This window comes from Ovis canadensis, chromosome 13 (genome assembly GCF_042477335.2).
Source record: "Ovis canadensis isolate MfBH-ARS-UI-01 breed Bighorn chromosome 13, ARS-UI_OviCan_v2, whole genome shotgun sequence".
In the NCBI taxonomy this organism is placed as follows: Eukaryota; Metazoa; Chordata; class Mammalia; order Artiodactyla; family Bovidae; genus Ovis; species Ovis canadensis.
Genome location: NC_091257.1, coordinates 62,874,417 through 62,884,278, shown reverse-complemented (window position 1 = coordinate 62,884,278; position 9,862 = coordinate 62,874,417). Strand labels below are relative to the sequence as shown.

At 42.0% G+C, this 9,862-nt stretch overlaps 1 pseudogene; it reads left to right on the top strand.

Annotated features, from left to right (window-relative positions):
- Positions 1-7,957: 7,957 nt before the first annotated feature.
- Positions 7,958-8,546, top strand: LOC138416860 (mitochondrial inner membrane protease subunit 1 pseudogene; annotated as a pseudogene).
- Positions 8,547-9,862: the final 1,316 nt, after the last annotated feature.

Here is a 9,862-nt window from a genome sequence, read left to right as displayed (position 1 = left end):
CCCTGCTCACTGCAACTAGAGAAAGACCCTGCATATCAACAGAGACCCAGCACAGCCAAAAATAGATCAATTAAGTTTTTTATAAAAGAAGCTAAAGAAGACCAATGTCCTAGCTCAAGGACCGTCAGGCAGAGTGAGAGAAAATTCTTCCTACTCTCTTTGTTTTCTTCAGACCTTGAGTGGATTAGACAGAAAGGAAAGGAAACCAGCTGCTATCATGTCTGACTCTTGCGACCATGGACGGTAGCCTGCCAGACTCCTCTGTTCCTAGGATTTTCCAGGCAAAAATACTGGAGTGGGTTGCCATTTCCTACTCCAGGGGATCTTCCCGACCCTGGGATCGAGCACAGGTCTGTCTTTACCAATGGAGCTACCAGGGAAGCTCATTAGATGAGGATTAGATGAGGCCCATCAAAATTAAGGTTGGCAGTCTGCTTCACTACCAATTCAGATGTCATTTCATCTAGAAACAGCCTCACAGACACACCCAGAATAATATTTAACTAAGTATCTGGGCACCCCATGACTCACTCAATTTGACATAAAATTAATCATTACAGTGCCCAAGAAATATATGGTTAACAAATGGATGAGCTTGCATCATCAGTCTCCTCTCCAGATTTATAATCTAGGCAACCAGGATTAAGATGTTTATCTCTTCTTCCTGCAAATCATCACTTTGTTTAAGCAATTCCTTTGGAGCCTCCCCAATCATTTGATTTAGAGATGGGAAAATCCACCCCTTCTCCACTCCATTCCCCACTAAGCCACTTCCTTCCAACACCACTCACCAGGGAGAAGCTTCCAACCCCAGGGGTTGACAGCTCTCCTTAGAATGAGAAGTGTGTATGTTTACTGTTTTCAGCTGCATCCCCTAATGCCAACAGGAAGTCAACATAAGAGATCCCTCTTACAGAATGTTGTTGCACAAGTTTCCTGTCTGGCAGATTGTGAAAAATGGCCACAAATTCCTCCTTTCCAAGCTTGACCTGCCCTTTGCCAATATGCCTTTACATTTCCTCCTATTAAAAAGTGGAAATAATTTCTCTACCCTTTGAGTCTGGACAGACCTTATCATTTGCTGTGATCAATAAAATGTGGGAGGGACAACTACTGAGCCCTCTCGCCCTGGTTCCCATGCTCCACAACAAGACAGTAGCCCCCCTTGCTGCAAATAGAGAGAGTCTGTGGGCAGCAACAAAGACCCAGCATAGCCAAAATAATAATAATAATAGTAACAATAGTAAATGATAAAAGAAAATGTGGCAGGAATGACATTGTGGGGAGTTCTGAGCAAAGCCTTAAGAACCCTTGTAGCTACTGCTCTCACTTTCTTTCCAGGTGAAGTAGGCCAGCCTCATCTCCTCAAGCATAGGAGACCATGAAGAGAGTGGTCCAGTCAATAGTTGGCACCAACCACCAGACATGCAAATGAGCTGCTCAGTTCATCCGGCCTGTCACGCCTGATTGTAGCAATGTGAGTGACTGTACTGGTTTTCTCTTGCTATAGAGCAAGTTAACACCACCTTGCCAGCTGAAAACAATGTGCATTTATCACCTCACAGTTCTGGAACTCTAACATAGATCTCCCAGGCTAAAACTGAGCCAGGGCCGCATTCCCTTTTGGAAGTTTTAGGGGAGAATCTTTTTCTTTGCTTATTCAGACTGTTGGCAGAATTCAGTCTCTTGCAGTTGTAGGACTGAGGCCCCCTGTTTGCTGCCTGTTAGTGAGGGCTGTTCCTATACTCCTTGGCTCATGAACCCTCTCCTCAATATTCAAAGCCAGCAGTGATGGGCCAAGTCCCTTTGCTACTTCAAATCTCTCCCTTCTCTTCTTCCATTACGTCTCTTTGACTAACTCTTCTACCTTCTTCTTACACTTTTGAGTGCCCATGTGACTACATTGGACCCATCCAGACAATCAAAGATAATATTCTTAGCCACAGGTCCATAAACTTAATTCCATTTACAAAGTCCCTTTGACCATGTAACATACCCAGACCTAATTTCAGGGATTAGAGCATCAACATCTTTGGAGGAGGGACATTATTCCACTTACCACAGTGACCCCAGATGACAGCATTAGGACCACCCAACTCAAAGGCTGACTCACAGAATCATCAGCAAGTAAAATGGGTAGTTAATGGGGCAATAATAAACTGATCCATGCTGTACGCAATAATATCTGATCACAAACAGCCAAAAGAAAATGTGTTTGGAATATGTTCTCAAAATTCCAAAGGAGTTCCTCAAGCCTTGAAAGCTCTCAGAGACAAAACTCTCTGGGTTCAGAGTCTTGGCCCTGTCTTCTTGCTGCTAAACTGCCTCTCAAAATGGAAAATGAACGATAAGCCTTTAAGAATCTGGATTCTCAAAGTATATTATTAGTAAAATGTATGAGTCGGACCCAGTTCAGTTCAGTTCAGTCGCTCAGTTGTGTCTGACTCTTCGTGACCCCATGAATTGCAGCACGCCGGGCCTCTCTGTCCATCGCCAACTCTCAGAGTTCACTCAAACTCATGTCCATCGAGTCCGATGGACCCAAGTGATCATTAAATGCTGCCTGGGCTCCATGCTTTCCTGGATATCTCTCTCCTGGCCACTTGTTGAAAATCAGCTATGTTGCCAGATGGTTCGTTTTAGGATTGTCCCTTGTCCTGCAAAGGGTTGGACACATTTTACTATATCACAGAGTATCTTTATCTTATTGTCTTTATTGTGAAAAGGCAAAATCTACAAAACCAGGATGAGGAAGACAGATGTATGATCTTCAGATTCTCATTAAATCAAGGAGCAATCTGCCAGAGCCAGGACAGCAGCTGGACACAGTGTGGGAGTGCTGGTGCATTTGGACCAGGACATTTGGCCTTGAGAATGCAATAACCCTCATACTACAAGGTCCCTACTGCCCTCACTGCAAAGCATTTGGCATTCCCGGACAACTTCATTCAACATCTGACATCTCCAATCTAGACTATTTGGCATCAGTGTATGCCATAAGAGGATGGGAAGTTTTTCCACTAGAATAGAACTCATAGCATATCCACCAAGGCCCTGATCTTGGCATACCTTCCTTGAGGTATGAAAAGGGGTGGGGATGCCTACTTTTCCCGTTGTTAGTTTTTCCTTTCCCTAATCAAGCTGCTTCCTTAATGATTTGGGTTCTGCCACCAATTCTGATTCAAGGTCAGGGAGGCAGAGTATAGGGTCATACCATGAACAAGCACTGCTCCAGACATAAGCTGCTGCCGCTGCCACTACTAAGTCGCTTCAGTCGTGTCCAACTCTGTGCGACCCCATAGACGGCAGCCCACCAGGCTCCCCCATCCCTGGGATTCTCCAGGCAAGAACACTGGAGTGGGTTGCCATTTCCTTCTCCAATGCATGAAAGTGAAAAGTGAAAGTGAAGTCACTCAGTTGTGTCTGACTCTTTGCAACCCCATGGACTGCAGCCTACCAGGCTCCTCTGTCCAAGGGACTTTCCAGACAAGAGTACTGGAGTAGGGTGCCATTGCCTTCTCCGAGACAGGAGCTGGGTACCTACAATTCAACTCATTTTGACAGGTGAAGAGTGCGGTCCTGCAAGACTACTTTCTCTCTGCAAGTTCAGGCTAGGTTATCACCTGCATTTCTGGCTGACTGTATAGAAGTCAGAGATAGCCAGGACCCTGTCTTCAGGTTGGATTTGCTAGAGTGGCTCACGGAACTCAGAGAAACATTTTACTTACTAGATCATTGGATTATTATAAAAGGATACTACTCAGAAATAGCCAGACAGAAGAGATGTATAGGGCATAGTGTGGAGAAAAGGCTCAAAGTTTCATGCCCTCTCTGAGAGAGCCACGTTCCCCAGTTGCCACATATTCACCAACCTGGAAGTTTTCCTAAACCTCTACATTCTTTTGGGTTTTTATGGAGGCTTCATTACACAGATGACTGGTGACTGAGTCACCCTCCAGCTTCTCCCTCCACCCTACCAGAGGTCAGGGAGGTTTAACTCAAAGTTCCAACCTGCCAATCATGATTGGTTTCACTAGCAACCAGCCCCCATCCTTGGTTCAGTCTGAAAATTACCTCATCAGCATAATAAAATATACTTTTATCACTCTTATTATTTTGGAAAATCCAAGAGTTTTAGGAGCCTGTGCCAGAAACAGAGATGAAGACTAAATATATATATGTACATATAAACACATATATATACACACACACATAAATTTTTTAGAAGAATTCTATTGGAGTAGCATTTATTTATAATATTGTGTTAGCTTTGGGTCTACAGCAAAGTGATCCAGTTATACCTATACATATATTCGCTCTTGCTTAGATTCTTTTCTCATGTAGGTTATCATAGAATATTGAATAGAGTTCCTGGTGACATACCATAGGTCCTTGTTGGTTATTTGTCTCATAAATAGTGTACATTTGTTAATCCTAAACTCCTGGAGAAGGTAACCTCTCCACCATATTTCCCCTTTGGTGACCATAAGTTTGTTTTCAGTATCTATTAGTCTGTTTCTGTTTTGTAAGTATCATTTTTTAAAAATTAGATTCCACATATGAGCGACATCATACAGTACTTGTCTTTGTCTGGCTTACTTCACTTAGTGCGGTCATCTCGAGGTCCATTCTTGTTGCTGTAAATGGCATTATTTCATTCTTTTTTACAGCTGAATAATATTTCATTGAATTTATGTATCACATCTTCTTTATCCATTCCTCCACATGTCTTTATCCATTCCTCTGTCAATGAATATTTAGGTGGCTTCTATGTCTTGGCTATTGCTAACAGTGCTACAATGAACATTGGGGTGCATGTATCTTTTCAAATTATGATTTTCTACAGATATATGCCCAGGAGTTGGATTGTTGGATGATATGGTAGTTTAATTTTTAGTTTTCTTTTAAACTTTTTACTTTGTGTTGGGGTACAGATGATTAACAATGTTGTGATAGTTTCAGGTGAACAGTGAAGGGACTCAGCCTGACATATACATGTATCCTATTTTTAGTTTTTTAAGGAACCTCCATACTGTCTCCAAAGTGATTATACCATAAATATATATTTATTATAAATTACAATACCACATTTACCCATTCTGTATGACATTTTAGAATTGGCCCCTATCCCTTGTATGACAGGTGTTAACCCCAAAGAGTTTCACCCTTTCATGACAGCAGGTATAAGCAAATATACAGATTTCCTGGTGTCACTCAAGTTCAATTAGAATCTCTAGGATGGGCCCATGCACTGGAACTTTTTATATATTGTTGCTATCTAATGAAGCTTATAGGCTCCTTCTCAGAATGCATTTTTAAAAAGTATAAAATAAGGGGGGAAAAACCTACATTTACATTAGAATTCACTTATAGTAGAAGAGAAAAATAAAAATACTAAGAAAACAAGTGTGTGATAAAATACCATATTTGTTGCTTATAATATTAACACATTCAACAACAAGACCTAGCAGTAAGTCTAATAAATACAGTAACTCCAAAAATAGTAAGAATAAACAACATTTTTCTCCAGATTTTGCCATCCGCTAGGTCGCTAAGAATCGGGCACAACTGAGCGGCTTCACTTTCGCTTTTCACTTTCATGCATTGGGGAAGGAAATGGCAACCCACTCCAGTATTCTTGCCTGGAGAATCCCAGAGACAGAGGAGCCTAGTGGGCTGCCATCTATGGGGTCACACAGAGTCGGACATGACTGAAGCGACTTAGCAGCAGCAGCAGCAGCAGTTCTCACCTTAATCATCTCTAATGATTTCCCCAAATTCCCAACAAGGAATCCCTTTGAAATGGTTTCCCATGTTTGAAAAGAGTCTGCCTTGGGGCTTCCCTGGTAGCTCATGGTAAAGAATCTGCTTGCCGGTACAGGAGACACAAGTTCAGTCCCTGGTCCAGGAAGATGCCACATGCTGAGGAGCAACTAAGCCCCTGCTCTACAACTATTGAGCCTGTGTTGTAGAGCCCAGAAATCACAACTACTGAGCCCACTTGCCTCAACTACTGACGCCCGAGCTCCCTAGAACCTATGGTCCACAACAAGTAAAGCGACTGTGTTGAGAAGCCCTCACACCACAACTAGAGCATAGACCCTGCTCACAGGAACAAAATAAAAGCCCAAGCAGCGACAAAGATCCAGCACAGCCAAAAATAAATTAATTAGCTAATTAAATTTAAAAAGAAAAGAGTCTGTTTTTTCTAGTAATGGCAATAATTCATTTTCCCATTTCCCATTCCAATGAAATAACATTCAATGTTCTGATAAAAGTTTAAGAACCATTGTATGGTTCCTAGGAAGTCATTGAGTTTCAATATGATTTTAGGCTCATATATATGAATTTGTTCCATGAGAATCAAATTCAGAAAGTGTCAACTTATTTATATTCTTAAATGAAATTAAATCTGGCTCAACCTTCATTGGCTTTAGTAGTAGAGAAATCCAATCCAAGACTTTTGGTGAAAAGTTTCCTCCCACTCAATTAGGATAAGGCCTCCATGTGGGGTTTACTCAATCAGGAGGTATTTTACCATTTGATCTGGAGGAAGTGGAGTTGCCCTTTCTTCCCGCATTCTTTCCTCCCCTCATTTGGGTGAGGGCTCTTTGCCAAAGCCCTTGAATAGCAGCCAGGATCCCAAACTCTTTGCATACTGGAAAAACTATATGAATGAATACTAGCTAAGATGTTAGCTGATATTGATCTTGGGTGGCCTTGGCCTGCAGGTGCTTGAAGCAGAGCTTCAGTTCCTGGCTAGAGACTGAGGATTGGGTAGCGGTGGTGAGAGCACTGAATCCTAGCCACTTAGACCAATGGTCAGTGACAAGACCCTGACTCTGCAGATTTACAGAAAAAGAATTCCCACAAAGATGAAAAGTAGTGAAACAAGTCAAGTGTTTACCAGGAGGAAAAAAAGTATAGTATGTGTGGACAGACACACAGGCAGACTCAAAGAGAGAGTTGCAGAGATGTGCCCTCATTGTAGCTGAAATCACTTACAAGGGGCATTACTTCCAGGTTTCCTTTAGCCAATCATTTTGATTTCCCTGGTTCAGAGTTCATATTTGGTATATCTCAAGATCTTCCCATGTGTGCCCACACATCTCTTAGCCAAGATGGATTCTACCTAAGAGGCCTACGGGTAGTTAGCATCACTTAGTATCACTCCCCTTTTGAGCTCCAAGGAACCTTTCTGCCCATGCGCAGTTGAGGAGTTCTCCTGATTTCAAGAATGAGAGATATGTGGTCTCTTATCTCCTTTCTTTGGAGAAGGCAATGGCAACCCACTCCAGTACTCTTGCCTGGCAAATCCCATGGATGGAGGAGCCTGGTAGGCTGCAGTCCATGGGGTCACTAGGAGTCAGACACGACTGAGCGACTTCACTTTCACTTTTCACTTTCATGCATTGGAGAAGGAAATGGCAACCCACTCCAGTGTTCTTGCCTGGAGAATCCCATGGACGGTGGAGCCTGGTGGGCTGCCATCTATGGGGTTGCACAGAGTCGGACACGACTGAAGCAACTTAGCAGCAGCAGCAGCAGCATCTCCTTTCTTGGCAGAACTTAGCCTCCTGCCTTGATTGTCCTGCTAGTCTCATCTTGGAGTATCTACATGGTGGGGTGGGGGTTGGGGGGTGGGGATGGCTACCTCCTGCCTCAATATCATCTTAAACTAAGTGATATCCCTCTCAGAGGCATTAGTATTGTTATATGGAGTTATTTCCATGTATATTTAGAATAGAGATGTATTTAAATTTTACATAATACACACTTACTAGAATGACTAAGAATACAAAGGTTAACAATGTTAATTGTTGGCAAGGATATGAACCAGCTAAAACTTTCACATCATGCTGGTAGGATCACAAAATGGTACAGCCAGGCAGACTTCTGCAGGTCCAGGAATCCTGAAATCATGGATCACCTGTATATGCTTTGAAGCATGCTTTAGATGTTTTTTCTTGGAAGCCCTGCAACTACACTAAAAACTGAATGCTTTGTTGAAAAGACCTATGGTCAATGGTGGCAGAGTCTACATAGAACTACGCTTTGTGGTGTTCTGGGAAAAACATTTTGGCTTGTCAGCTATACTATTTAGTATAGCTGTATAGCCCATGGTGCTTTTGAATATGTTGGTAGTGTTGTCATGTGTTTTGAACCATCAATGGAGCCTACAATTCAAAATTCAGATACTGTCTTTGCAGAAAGTCTTAATTGACATTTTTATGGTATCCAAAGAGATGACATTGTGATTACAAAAAGCCCAAGTGATCCAAAATCACATATTTGTAAACGAGTAATTGATTTTGAAGAAGACAAAATTCTCACCAGTAGCCCAGCAGATTTCTTTAAAAGACATTGTTTTGTGCCAACAGGTCATGTTTGGTTAAAAGGTGATAATCTACAGTTACAGATTTCAGGTACTATGGACTTGTTCCATATGAACTAATAAGCGGACGCATCTTCTTTAGATTTGGCCTCTGAGTGATTTTGGATTTCTATGTGACAGCCCTAATGGTCACAGATTTTCTGATCATTAGCAAACATTTGTTCTTTTGATTTGATTATTGTCTTCTGTTCAGGTGAGTTTATTATTGTCACTGGAACCATGTATTTACTAATAAACTATTTGCTATTCAGAAAAAAAATGGTACAGTCACTTTAGAGAATAGCAGTTTTTTAACAGTTAAACAAAAACTTACTATAGGGAGACGTATACCTATACTATGATCCACAATCCCTAATTTCACTCCTAAACATCTAATCAAAGACATGCATTCCCATAAAAACCTCTATGAAAATGTTATAGACATTATTCACAAGCACTAAAAATTGGAAACAACCTAAATGTGGATCAACAGGTGAACGGATAGAATGGTGTATCCTAGACAGAAAATCAATCAGTAGTTGACTGAGGCTTAGAGTCAGGGAAGGGAACATGTCAGAACATTTTGGGGTGGTAGAAATGTTCCATACCTTGATTATGCTGCTGCTGCTAAGTCGCTTCAGTCGTGTCCGACTCTGTGTGACCCCATAGACAGCAGCCCACCAGGCTCCCCCGTCCCTGGGATTCTCCAGGCAAGAACACTGGTATGGGTTGCCATTGCCTCCTCCAATGCATGAAAGTGAAAAGTGAAAATGAAGTCGCTCAGTCGTGTCCGACTCTTCGCAACCCCGTGGACTGCAGCCTACCAGGCTCCTCTGTCCAGGGGATTTTTCCAGGCAAGAGTACTGGAGTGGGGTGCCATTGCCTGTTAAACTCTTTGTTGAAGTAGAAGTTTATTGTAGAAGTTTATTGTTTGTAGAAGTATATTGCATGAGGACAAGAGGTGGGCTTGGGATGGAGGATATTAGTTCTCCTGAAATCTGGTAGGAACTATTTTCAAATCTGCAGAGACAGGGCCTCTGAATAGATTGGCTACAAGTACGCAAAGAGTTTGGAACCCTGGCTGCTACTCAGGGGCTTTGGCAAAGAACTTTCACCCAGATGAGGAGAGGAGATGAAGGAGGAAGAAAGGGCAACTCTATTTCTTTCACCCAAAGTCTGGGATTGGATTTCTTCACCACTGAAGCCAATGGAGGTTAAGCCAGATTTAGTTTCATTTAAGAATTTAATGTAAGTTGAAGTACTTGCCTGGTGATCCAGAGGTTAAGACTCTGCCTTCCAATGCAGGGGGCACAGGTTTAATCCCTGGTCAGGGAACTAAGATCCCACATGCTATGCAGTGCTGCCAATAATAATAATTAAGAAAATTAAGTTGATACTTCTTGAGTTTGATTCTCATGAAACAAATTCATACAGATTCACAAATATGAGCACAAGATCATATTATTAGAAGGAAGTTAGAGAAAATAT